The following is a 14,504-nucleotide window of genomic DNA, read 5'->3' as shown; positions in this document are numbered from 1 at the left end:
AAAATTTTAATATAGACTTAGAGCTTTATTTTCAATACACGCAAACCGTTTGTGTGTGTGTATTGGGCAAGCTTCCCACCCCCAAATAGATTGGAAATTGTTATTAGTTATTGAAATCCATTAATTGAAGAGTAAACGAACTCCAGCTGCTCCATATCCAGATATTGGAACCAATTACTTAGCAAGAAAGCCTGAACGCCTGAACCAGAGACCAGTCGGGAGGAAGATGCTCTCAATCAAACTGTTTTTAAACCAGATGTAGCATTCCATGTCAATTTGATACAAGTGTTGTTGCTCGTTACAATTACTAAGTCTCTACTATATGTCTCTCTATCATCATACATCATCATGAGTCATTGATCAGAACATACCAATCAGATTCCTTTTGTTGGCATCAGCAGAACTGGGATGAAGCATATATATGATCAAAGACGAGAGGAGAGGAATGCGTCATCTCTCATTGTCTCCATTGCATACATATTTTCATAATCTTACTAAGTCAAGTTTTGAGTAAATTAAAAGTCTCAATCTTCAAAAGTAGCCAAATGCCTAACTCTTAGTATTTAGCATATCAATGGAGTCGAAAATTAGTACATATTATACGATATATATCATGAAAATCTAGAACGAGAAGGACTTTAACCAATCAAAACTCCTATAATCTTTTATGTGAACCCAATAGGGGGAAGGGGTACCTTCAGCCTTTACATTTTTTTTTTCAAAATCTCATAAAATTATAGTATTTTATTTTTTTAAAAAAAAAATTCTCGATCAAAATTCTCTTTAAATAAAAAGAAAAATCCACTGTAGTACCATGAACTTTGGGGATAATGCCAAGTTAGTACCCGAACTTTCAGACTTGTCACTGTAGTATTCAAACTTTCAAAAAATGTTAAATTGGTCCTCGCCATTAATGACTGTCACTTATCTGATTACATGATAACATGTATAACTTAAAATTTTTGAAAATATCAAAATTACCCTTCAAAATAAGATATTGTTCATTGTCTTCTACCTTAAAACTGACTGTTAATTAAAAATAAACTAGCTTTTTTTCTTCTTTCCAGAGGAATCTCTGATGTTATCTCACAAAATCTCCGGTATCTGGATTTGTCTTCCAATGAACTCGCTGACGAGCTCAGATGATAATCAAATTCAGACGGTACCAAATAATATGAGATGGGCGGTTAGCTCGTGGTGGGGCAGCTAAAATACTGAGATGGCAGTGTCACCCGGGAGCTAGATACCTATATTGTGTACCAATCAGCTTAGCTCACACTGCCTCAAGCCTATTTGCATTTCGCTGTACCAACATGCACCTCCATCCCTTGAGTATGAATTGTCCTTGATGATTGGTTAAACCAAGATGAGAACTTATCATCTGGGCCTGGGCCTGAGCCTGGGGTGAAAGCTGTTGAATATTGATGAACCAGTTCAAAATCTTCGGAAACCAGATGAGAACTTCAACAACAGGTTCAGTACCGCGGTGATTTGTATTAACCTAGTTATTAGGTCCAGTCTGTTTGCACTGGGTGTGTGTCTGCATCATGTTTTTCAAAATTGGATTGGACTGGAAAAACCGGAAACAGATTTTCCTCCAAAACTGTTGATTTTGGTCAGTGAACCGTTAAACCGAGTGCTTAATCATTTGATCGGTTAGAACGATCAGACCCTTCAACCTAGGAACCGGACCCCTAACCAATTCGATCCCCAAGTCGGTTTTAAAAACCATGGTCCGCATTCAACAAGCAACCTATTTATTGAACATTGATTAATCAAGAACAGGGTTACATGCTATCGGCTTCACTACTGCTGTAACCATGACAGTCCTAGATCTTGCATAGTTGAATGCATCCCTTTGCATCTTTCTTCTTGTTCTTCTTCTGAGAATGGAGTGCTTTGGAATTAGCAAAGTTTGCTCATCTTGGATACCGAGGCAATGGCATGAGACAGACGTTGCCACAAGGCTTACAACGTAACAAGCATCCCATCTTCTATGGTTAGAATCATGCATGATGGGCGTTGCCATGCATATCCTATGGTTCCTGAAGCTAGCTGGAATCTCTCTGGTGAACCAGTTGAACGAGAGGTTGATGAGTTGTTGCAGAGACGCCATTCGACATTTCGCCAGAGAATGAACATTGTCTTCTTTGGAAGAGTAATTTTGATATTTTCAAAGATTTTAAGTAGCATATGTTATCACGTGATCAGATAATTAACAGTCAGTTAACAATAAGGACCAATTTGACACTTTTTAAAAATTTGGATACTGTAGTGACAAATTTAAATTAAAGTGGAATTTTTCCTTAAATAAATGTATGAGAATCAAAAGAGACACGTAAGAGCGTTGAATTGATTATAAATTTTTCCAATATCATGTGTTTTGGGTATATTATAGTTCAACTTCATGCATTGATAATTATTGATACTTTTTTAAATAGCCTAAATTCCAAATCTCTCTCTTCCAATTTCCACCACACATACACATGTGAAAGCAGGATTGGATCCCAAATCTCCAAATACAGCTATAGCTGAGCTGGATAGCCGGAGAGCTTAAGAACTTGAACCTTGGCAAGTTGTAGGTCCACCAGCTTGTAAATTCACACGTCCTGATGAGCTGGATACAAGATTGTATGCATTGGATTGGGCTACTGAATACGTCAATGTTTATTGTGAGCTCCATCTATTCTGAACACTGACCTATTCACTCGTGATGGTTAACTCAGTCCAGTGTATATGATTTTTGTCTCTAACAAATCCGGGCTCGGAATTTGCACCTTTGGAAGTTGTAGGGCGCTAAACCCAATCAAGATGATTGCTTGGGCTAATTGGCTTTCCTTTCTTCCTCTATTTAAAAGAACACGCACGATGAATAATATCCAACTGTACTAAAATAAAACAATTAACAAACAATGGGCTGCACTATTGATCTACCAATCCTCCCTCGGATCCATTAGGCGGGGTGTGGGCCCACGCCCCACGCCCACGTCACCCAACAACGGAACACACATCAGGATGCACTGTCATGATCCTCCAAATCTGTCTCAGAAAGGACTGCTTCCGCGAAAAGGTCACTTTTGGACCATTTCCATTTCACATTTCCATGCAAACCAAACACACTTCTTTATTTCCGCCACCATTGATTCTTTAGCTCATCTCGTAGCTGTAATATCACTAGATGTGCCCTAAAATTGGCCTGTTTAGTTTAACCAACCAACCCACTTTCTTGGACCCGGTTCAACTGAGCCTCTTTGGTTCCAATTAACTTTCTTGTAACTTTAATTTTTAAATATATTATAATTAAAAAAATGTTTGGAATTAATTCTTGTTTTATTTTTTGGTTTCCTAAAATTTCTCCAACCAAATTCATCCTCATTCATGCTTCATTCTTCTCGCTGGTAAAATTTGTGTGTCTTAATGTAAAAATACATTGATGACGTTTTACACTGAACTATATAATAAGTGACCGTTACATTTTAAAATCTGTGATAAAAAAGTGTAAAGTTTTACATCAATAAAACCGATATAGTATTGTATTTACATCGATTATCGATGTAAAACTTTATGTTTGATGAGGTTTTACATTGATTCACAATGTAAAATTTCATTCCATCCAAACGCAAACAAATCTAAACCAAAGTGGAGTTTTACATCTATCTTTATTTACACTCCTTCCAAATGCCAACAAAACCAAAACGGTGTAAACTTTTCACCAATTCCAAATGCAACCTAAGGGAAATTGTGAGTTGTTTTGACATCATATTCCGTCAAGTTGTCGGAAATTTGGGAGAGTGAAGTATTGGGACCAAGCATGAAGATCATGAGCTGCTTCTTAAAGGGAGAGTGAAGTTTTGGGACCAAACATGAAGATCATGAGCTGCTTCTTAACGTAGTACCCCCCCCCCCCCCCCATTCATCCAAATGTTGTTTTGGGAAAATGACATATTAGTACCCTTTAGGCCTAATTTCACTTTACTCTCCAAACTTCAAAACATGTCAATTTAGTACCTAAATTTAAAAAATGTATCAACTTGTTGAGTGGCATATGAAAAAACACGAATACCCTTTAAGTATTATCTAATTTTCTTTATCAACCATTCAAATACCTTTCTCCTAGAAGTCTGAACCATCTATTTTTCAACTAATGTTGAATCCAGACATCAGGCCCTACAAGCATTACAATTTTCTTGTAAAACTTGATACCCAAAACTTACACCTGCTTTTCGTCTTCTTGAGAAAGGGGATGATGAGTAGTGTTTTAGTTTAATATTTTCAAAAATTTTAAATCTCACATGATATTATGATACACATAACTGATGACTACTTAGCATTAAAGTTGACATGTTTTAGAAGATATTAGATTGACATGTTTTAGAAGATATTGGATTTACATATTTTGAAATTTGGGGATAAAGTGAGACTAAGCCTATAGTAAAAGGTACTAATATGTAATAATACAATTTTTCGGAAAACAATATTTGAATGAAATAGGGGAAGAACTAGTTACGCTATAGTTTACATCATCGCCCCAGCACGTCCCACAGCACATCCCATCGTATACTGGGAACATCTCCCGATGACAAGTAGGGAGATGTTGTCACTACGCTAAGAAGCGGCTCACGATCTTCACGCTTGGTCCCAATACTTCACTCTCCCAAATTTCCGACGACTTGACGGAATCTGACGCCAAAACAGCTCGGAACGCCTCCGTGGCATCCAACCGCTGTAAATCCCAGCCTCCCGATCTTAGCCTTTGGATCTTCTCCAACTGTCGCTTCGCTAGCTCGTTTGTGTTATCCTTGATTGCCTTTACCGCCTCCTCGAAGAGCACCCGTCTCTCCACCTCTCCCTCCAGCTGCGTCAGCGTGCTTGTCATTCCATCACCCGGCCGGAACACCCGAAAATAGTTCACGAACTCCGGCAAGCCGATTGCCTTCCTTATCCCAACGCGGCGCGCCGTGTGTGACTTGCGCTTTCCCTCCTGCTCATAAAACACGGCCAACTCTTCAAACATGCCCACGTGTAGCATGTCGTCGACTCGCCGGGCAAGGTACTTGTACAGCACCGGTAACGACACGTCCACCCAGAGAAAGCAACAATCGTAACGTAATTCGGCGGACACCGAGTTTAACCCGTCTAATCCGTCCGAGCCTGGATCAAATCGATCCGAGACGAGCGCGTGAATGAACGAATTTGACCCACCCACAACTAGTGGTAGCCGGTGGCGGGCAGAGATAGCTGATATGGCGGAGGCGCCAAGTAAACGATACTCGGAGGAGGATAACTCGCCGTCAGACGGGTCGACAACGCCAAGAAGGTGGTGGGGAACGCCGAGCCGCTCGTGCATTGGGATCTTATTGGTGGTAATGTCGAGGCCCCTGTAGACTTGCATTTTGTCGGAGTTGATTACCTCGGCGGGGAATCGAGTAGCGATCTCGATGGAGAGGCGGGACTTGCCTGTACCAGTAACACCCATGATGACGACGATCTTATTCTTATCATTGTCCTTGTCCTTTCGACGTTGTCTGCGTGTGGTGGACTCCATGCGAACCCACCTGCATCTCTGTCTCGCCGGTTTGATCGCCGGGAGGAAGCGGAGGGATGGAACTCTGCTGCTGTAACTAGTGGGGAATGAAAGTCTCATGGAAAGAAACTAGCTAAGCTTCAGTGTTTCAGTCTCAAGGAGCACAGAGAGATGCATTTTCGGCATCGTAGACCAGAGCTTGGCGACATGGGGTATGGCGCTGGAGAGAATAAGACTTGGGGTGCCACCGTCTACATAATTTATAACGTGTGCGACGAATATATAAGGACAGAAAGACCCTTAATTGTTTTTTAATTTTCAAAACATGCCCTTGACTGTTAATCGAGAAAATATCCTTAAAGGACTGTTCTTCCAGAAAATCCTTGAAGGGATGTTGCTTATTTCCGTAAAGAAAAACATTCCTTGACATACGCTGTGGTTTCTAAAAGAACATTGACCATTGACGGTCCGTGTCATTACTGTTCGGCCAATGATACAGACAGCGTTCTCTCATTGTGATGGTCATTAGTTCCTTCGAGCTGTTACTTCTTCATGTTCTGCGGAGGAGGCTTATCAGTGAAGATGGCTGTTTTTTTTTTGGAAGCTTATGCTGTTTTTTGGGCAGTGTAGATGGCTGTTAACTTTCAGGGGAAAAGAACTCTGACTGTGGGTGATTGTATGAGTATGACTTTCATCAATCTCCTCATTTCATTGATGATGCTCGGTGTCTGCTATCTTCTAGGAAGCTGCTTTCAGTTAAAACATATTTCTAGAAGGATCAATGTTGTTTTGATTATATTCATTCTTTGTCCAAGAGTTTTTTGAGGTCTGATGGTCTACACTTTACAGGAGTGGATTTCTCGTCCCCTCCTTCCTGTATTGAATCTTTTCTTCCTTGAATAAAGTGTTTTGGTAGAAAAATAAATAAATAGATAGAGCTTTCTCTCTGGTTATGAAACCAAAGAAATATACCACGTGGTTTCTCTCTCACAATGAAACCAGAGAGAGAGGCCCAGTTTTGACGTTGAAGTAGAGAGAGAGAGAGAAACCCAGTTTCAGAACTGAGTTACTATCAGCGACTTGTTATGAAACCAGAGTAGCCATCTGCCATCGTCCATCCTTGTTTCTCCCAAACGTGAAAATATATACTATGCAAAATGATAATAGAAGGGCAAAGCCGGAATTAAGATAAAATATGTGAATGGCCAAAAATGCTTCATTTCCGGAGGGCCTATTTATGTAAAGTGGGCCACCCGATAGCGTATTTTTTAATAGTTTAAAAAACTACACGGTATATTTAGGATGGCAATTTTTTTCATTTCTTCGATTTAGGTAGAGATCCGTCCTGAATGGGGTAAGGATGGAGATGACTTTCCCCTTGCAAGGATGGGGATGGGGAAATTTTCATCCCCGTTAGCCGGGATGGGGCAGGGACGGGAAGAGCATTCCCCGCCCCACGGGGGCCCCGATCTCCTATCTACGAGAACTCTGCATATACATGTATATATATGCATATGCTATATATGTAAATATGTAAACATACATCTATATATTAATATTTTTAAAAATATGATTGAATATATTTGAATATTTACTACTTCGATTGTAAATGTTAATTATTTTTATTTTTATTATTTAAATAAAATAAAAAAATAAAAGCAACATCATTAGCATTATAAAGAATCATGGGGAATGGGGGTCCCCACAGGGATATGACCTTGTCCCGTTAGCAGAGAAGGGGATGGGGAGAAGCCCCCTGTCCCCACTCTGCCCCGTTGCCATTCCTAGGTGTATTAATTTAAGTAGTTTAAGCAAAACAGAAGATATATAATTTACACTTAAAAAAAAAAAAAAACAACCATATTTTGCCTTCTGAACTGTGGCTTCTTTTGTCATTTCACTTGGGATGTGCCCCAACCCCTAAATTCAAAAAGTGCTCTAATTACAACTGTGGCTTCAGTTGGTAGGTTCTCTGATTCATCAGAATAGAGACTTGGAATCAAATCTCGCTGCCACCAGGGGTTGGGGGATTAAGGGAAAGGGGATGGGCTACTCTTGTATAGCCCCGCGAAGCGAAAAAAAAAACCCTTCCATTAAAGGTAAATTATATAGTAAACTTCTTGGTTTGTTTTTGGCTTCTTTGTCATTTCACTAGGAATGTGCCCTGCTCTTTTAGACACCTCATCTATTTAATTTAAGGTCAAGTTGTGTGGAGGTTTTATTGGATTTGAAAAAGAATGAAATACATATAAGATAATACAAAATACAAGGTTTTGCCCTGTACTCCTTCCACAGTTTTACTATTTCAATTATTTTATTTTATTTTTCCGAAACCTATTCTCAACTTTTCATTACCACATTAAGTAGGAAAAGTGTGTCCATTCAAGCAATATAAATTTGGGCAATTTTGTCCATACAATATACAAAAAGACTTCTAAAAAGAGAAACTGAACTTTTAAAATTTTTGAAATGTCATATCAGCCAATCCCGATAGGGATGCAAATGAGGATCAGATTGAATTCGAATAAGATCTGATAGCAAAATCCAAGATCTAATCCAATTCAAAAATCCGACGGATCTTACAAATGGTGATTCAAATCCAAATCCGTTAAAAATGTTAGATATTCGAATATGATCTGATTTGATTCAAATTATAAGAAATTTAATAAATTATTAAAAGAAAAATCATAAATGTTTGTATAAAGAAAAACAAAAAAAAAATATAAATACTTTTTTCAACTATTTTCATCATATATATTAATATATACGTGTCTTTTTATAAAAAAAATTATAAAAAAAATACATTATAAACATATTTATTAATAAATATATCAATATACATGTCTTTCTACAAGTAAATATGTTTATAAATACACACACACAATATATATATATATATGGATTGGATCATGACCCGATCCATTTACACCTCTAAGTCTGAATCAGGTAGCACACGTGGTTAGCACACTAAGTAAGCACTTAGAAAATTTTTTGATACTTGTCCCTTAAATTACCCCCAGCCTACCCTTAGAAAAGATTAAAAACAGCTTTTGATACAATTGTCATAATATTTATTAAGTGCTCATTGAATGATGTACCTAATAAATCCAGAGTCCATATAAGCAAATTAACAACACATCAGTTTACTATGCCAATGGGTCGGGTTTGAATTGTTCGTCATGGGTTTGCGTTCACACTAACCCAACCCTTTAATATTCGTGACTGGATCTGCTCCTCACAAATGGGCGCCTCATTGGCACATCCACCATGCATTGAAAACATCTCCTGTGAATAAATAACCAGTAAGTACCATAGTTGTTCCCAATGCATGATAGGATGTGCTGTGAGGCACATAGAAAATCCGATCTCCTAATGTTCCTGCCTTAGCACCAACTCAGAAACATGATATTTTCAAAGTTGCCCCCAACTTATAGAGGGAAACTTGATACCAATCCAACCCAATCCGCAGCCTCACAATTGTATTTTTTAAACACATTTAAAAAAAATAAAAGCCATTAATTTAATTTGGAAATTGTTTTATAGCTTCTAAGGTATTATTCCTTTGATTAGCGAAAAAAATCAAAATAAACATAAAGAAACTCTAAACTTCAAGGCTGCATATCTCAAGTTGGGTTTAAAAATCAAAACCCTAATCCAGCCACCACCAAAATAAACATAACCCTTTGGTTCAAGGTAGATTTACAATTTAACCCGATCCAATGGCATTCCTATTATTAGTGGTGGAGTGAAATAAATAATTTATCCTAAACTACACAAGAGATTAATAAGTTGATAGGCAAAGCCAAGGGGGAGGTCTTTACATTTGATCAAAACCCCATGGAACTTGGGACATATAAGTAATTTACGCTCTTTTAATTTTATTTTAGAATTCATTTTCATAAATATCCCCTACTCGCTTCTAGGAAACGTAACAAAATGTCGTCATACCATGCCACTGAAAAGTGTGCAAAACATTTAAGCAACTATTTCCAAAAACAAATAATAATTTTCTTTCTAGAAAGCATTGTTCATTGGAAAGAGGTGTGAGCCCCCTTTTTCATGAAATGCGGATGCCCAACACAGAAAACTTGCCAACTTGCCCAACAGCCCTCTAATTTATGAATGTTTTAGAATCAGTGGTACCAAGTTGTGTTGACCAATTCCCAAAATTAAGGCATAAAATGAACCGGATTGACATTAATTATACCATTTTTTTTTCTAGTTCCCTCATCTGTCCTAATTGAATATAATAACTAGATTATTATGACAAGGCGCCCCATTCACCTAGCAAATATTTACACATATGGGAAGGAGACAGTTTACTTGCTGTCCGGATCTCCAGCCAATGAAACATATTCTAATACCTTACCAACATCATCTCATATTATACATCTTATAATAATATTAATGGGTCCTATTTTTATGATGAGTCCCGATCTTTGGTGAGATGTGCAATGTTAGATCATGTTAGTAGGGTTAAAGGTGTCGGAATGTGTTTTGTTGGCAGGAATCCCGAGTCATGCCTTCACTAGGGTTGGGAGATTAAGGATTTTTGGTGGAAGGTTGTTATGTAGCCCTTTTGAAAAAGAAAAGAAAAAAAAATGTAAATAAAGTGCCCATTTGAGAGTAAGGCTGTCAATGGAATAAATAGGCCAAGTCCAATCCAATATAATGAATACTTTGGACCATTCTGGACTGGTCCAATTCAATTGCTGGACTGTTCAATCTATTCAAATTAGTTGTAATTTATATTAGATCCAACCAAACCTGGTCCATTGACACCCATGCTATTCTGTCAATGGACCAGATATTGGTTCAATCCGACCCCGTCCACAGATAGATCACATTCAATGAAATAAACACTTTGGAGCATTAATCAATTCAATATATCTTATTGGTCCATCCAACCCATTCAAATTGATTTTGAGTCGAATGGATTCAACCCAAACTCAATCCATTGACAATCCTATTTGGGAGGACTTTCACGGAGCGACCTCCAGCTTTACAGGGTGCACTCAACATGAATTGCTTAGAAGCCATGTTTGGTGAAAAACCCTAGATCCCAAATACATTATTCATTCAACCAAAAAATGGGATTTCCGGTGAAGCTTGTTTTAGCAGCTTCTTCATAAGCAGATCAATCAAAGTGGAACCCTCCCAAATGGAAATGGGTCCTAAATCTATGGGAACTTGGGAATGCAAGCGAAACCCGATTCAATGTATATTGGAAATTTAGCAAAACGCTTAATTTCATATGTAGTAATAAAAACTTAATTGCATCCCGTTTTGAGTGTTATTCAGATTAGATTCAATGATATATTAAACATGTCCGGTAGCATGTGCATTTGGAAAATGTGTGTGAGAGAGAAGGCTAGGGGGTTGGGGCCTGGGGGGATGCTGGGGAGTAGGGATGTCAACCTGTTGGGTTTGGTTACTGACCCAACTGATAAACATGTCATTTCCCACCCACCCAGTAGGCCAATAGGGTTGATTCCCATACCAACCAGACCCACAGTATTTCAATTATATAATACATTTTGAAAATCTATAAGCGATTAATTTAAATTGGAATTTAATTTATAGGTTTTAAAATGTTATTTACTCATTTATTTTAGTGAGAGAAGAAAAACCAAAATAAACACATGAAAAGAAATTCTAGATTTGGCTATGTAAACGTATCATGAGCTGATGGGATGAGGGGTGCAAATGGACCGGATCCGAAGTCCGATCCTATACTGCCAGATTTCGATATACCTGTTTCAGATTTTTGGGTTGAATCGGACTAAAAATCGGATCGGATTTGAATCACCCCTATTCGATCCGAAAGGATCCAATTTGATATATGTTATGTATTTATTTATTTATATAATATATATATATATATATATATGTTTTTTTATTTATTTATAAATATGTTGTTTTATATTGTATTTTTGTAAATTTGTTATACTATTTATTTTTTATAAAACATGTATATATATATATTGACAAAAATAGTTGAAAAAATATTTGTATTTTTTGTTTTTCTTTATTCAAATAGTTATATTTCCTTTTTATTTTAATAATTTATTAATTTTTTAAAAAATTAATTTGGATTGGTTCAAATTCTAATATCCAACATATTGATCGGATTCAAATTCAAACCGATATTTTTAAGAGATCCGATCGAATCTTCTAATTGAATTGGATCAGATTCGAATCTGATCCGATCCATTTGCATCCTTTGGCGGAATGGGCTAGTCAAACCTGAACATAACTTGGGTTAAAGAATCAAAACCCTAACCTGACCCTACATCAGAACATGACCCTAACCGGACAGGGTCAAAACAGGTCTACCATTTAAACCAATTAATTGACATTCCTATAGTGGGGAGGTTGTTAATTCCTTGTTGGGAAGCTATTAACTTGGATTCAGTACTCCAACGTAAGCTATCCAGGCAGGATTGATCACTTACTCAAAAGATTGACAACATCACATCCAGGATGATATAGCGCTTTCAAGAGATACAAGTAGGAAGTTTTTTTTTTTTTCTTTTAAGACAATCAATTGCAAATTCTTATTAGTGTGGATCCATTCACTATAATGTATATCACACTTATGCGTAGAGAGCAGTGATTTTTTTTTTTTTCTTTTTCCTTTTTGAATCACCACTGAACTGAGTCATCACCTGTCTCCTATCTTGGTGAATTGCCCAATGTTCTACAGAGTTTTACTCAAATCTTCCTTGTATATATACAAAAGAACAAGGATCAAGTTCGCAACAAAGAAAATCTAGTTTTAAGTTGTTGAATCTCGTTTTCTTTCCTGCATGCCTTCGTTCTCTGTTGCATTCATGTTCTCCATGACTCCCTCCCTACATAGACAAGGACATGCATTCAGATTGCACTCGAGAATGGAGATATATGGGCTTGACCTTACCTAAATGGGGGTTGACAAACTTGGGCTGACTTTTTGACATAAGGAAGTGGATCCTCACATGGTCCATTAATTTCATAATGCACTTTGTGATGGGCATGGGCCCCCTCTATTTGTGTCTCACCAATCCTCAGAGATTAGTGCATTTATGTCCATTTTCTGGTCGGGAGTGGGAGATAGATGACCCTAAAATCCCCTGTTGGGGAACACATTTGGAAGCTAGAACCCATTATGTTACACCATTAAATTTGCTCAACTTGCTCATTTGGCTTATTGTGCATAGATTTGGGCAATCCACGTTTTCATACGTGGAATTAGTGTAAAGTCAAATTTGTCCAATTATTATATTGGGCGAAATACATCTCAATTTTGTTGCAAAATGCAATAAATAATAATAAAACATAATTACTTTCACATATGGGTCTTGGGCTCCTTTGGTCGACACCCAATTAATTAATAGAAGCATGAATTCAACAATGCCCGTCAAGTCATTCATTCAAACTAATTATGTTTTGTTTAGAAGAAACAATCAAGAAAGAACATCGTTTCCTTTCTCAATGCAGACAAGATAAGTCCAACTGAGAATTGCATCTGAAGTAAATTAATTGGGAGTTCACAATGCCCAAAATAGAATATGAAATTGAATTTAAAATTAATCAATTCGGTGTTTACCAAAAAAAAAAAAGAATGAAAATCAAAGTTCGACATTATAATACCATGTTTTAAATGGCGACAGTTACTTTAAACTATCAAACAGAGAAGGAAACCCCACCTTAATTAGGTACTTACAAACAAGAGAAGATGCCCGATTGATGAAAACAAGGGGCGCCCCAATTCATTGCGAGTGCGGGCAAATTTGAGGAAACGTGAGGATGCTTTTCACATTTTCCTATGAATTGAAGTTTAATTAATTAATTAATTAATTTGTTTGTCTCTTTTGTTTAAAATTAAAATCACCATTGTTTATTTGAAGTTTTGACTCCGTTGAATTTTGACTTTTGACTCATACTTCACTTGTGCAAAAGTTTAAAAAATAATCAAGTTGATTAAATATACAAGGTAAATCTCATTGTTTAATATACTTAGTAGTCTAAGCTATTGAGTATGAAATAAAACCGTCAATAACTGATATGCGACAGGATATAATAATTTTAAAATGGTAGTCTGTCACTTAAAATGAGCAATGTTGCCACGAGGCTACCTCTACCACAAAGAGTTTCAAGCATCTGAAACCACGGCGTTGCTTCTTCTTTCAGTGGGTTTGCTGTGGATTGCGGAAAAGATAATGTTCAATGTACAACATAATCCAAAAGTTAGGTGATTAAATTTAATATTAATCTTTCTTTTAATTAAGGGTGTTCGTCAATCTGAATGGTTTTGTGTTTTAAAGAAAAAGCAACATATTGCAGAGGTTTCTAATGAGACATGATTTATGTGATCAGTTGGGCTCTTAGGGGCCATCTGATAATTTGTTGAAGTGGCTGAATCAAATTACTTATTTTTTTAGTGACCATAGAACTCAAAACCTTAATAACTTGTTTAAAAAATAAAGCAATAAATCATTCACTTCAGCTGCTTCAGTCTTCAGCGGGCCACTTTCTTTTCTTTTTTTCTTTCTTTCTTTCTTTCTTTTTATTTTATTTTATTTATTTATTATTATTTTTTTTTACGGTGAGTGAATGGAGAGGGTAGCTAAAAGAACTAAGGGTCTGTTTGGTTCACAGTCGCAATTGAAATCACAATCCTCTGGAATTGGAATCAAAATGGTTCATTGCCATAGTCTGTTTGGTTCAAACAGGAATGGGAATAGGAATTGAAATCTACAGGAATAGGAGGATTTCATTCCCAAGGGAAGGGCAGGGAATGGCCATTTTCTCAAATGGGGGAATGCCATTCTAGCAAAAATGGGAATGGGATTTCGATTCTGTCCAACCAAACAGTTGAAATCAAAATAGCCCATTCTGATTCCAATTCTAGACCCCTATTGCCGTGAATCAAACCTTTCCCTTCCTTTCCCCACTTTTTCCTTCAAACCAAACATGGCCTAAGAGTTTGTTGGGTTCA

General features: G+C 37.1%; 1 pseudogene; it reads right to left on the bottom strand.

Moving 5' to 3' along the window:
• Window positions 1–4,071: 4,071 nt before the first annotated feature.
• LOC104602154 (adenylate isopentenyltransferase pseudogene) lies at window positions 4,072–5,851 on the bottom strand (annotated as a pseudogene).
• Between the last annotated feature and the right edge of the window lie 8,653 nt (window positions 5,852–14,504).

The sequence above is a fragment of the Nelumbo nucifera genome, chromosome 3 (assembly GCF_055504915.1).
Source record: "Nelumbo nucifera cultivar China Antique chromosome 3, China Antique-T2T, whole genome shotgun sequence".
Lineage (NCBI taxonomy): Eukaryota > Viridiplantae > Streptophyta > Magnoliopsida > Proteales > Nelumbonaceae > Nelumbo > Nelumbo nucifera.
Note: the sequence above shows the minus strand (reverse complement) of the source record. Positions and strands in the feature narration are given on the sequence as shown.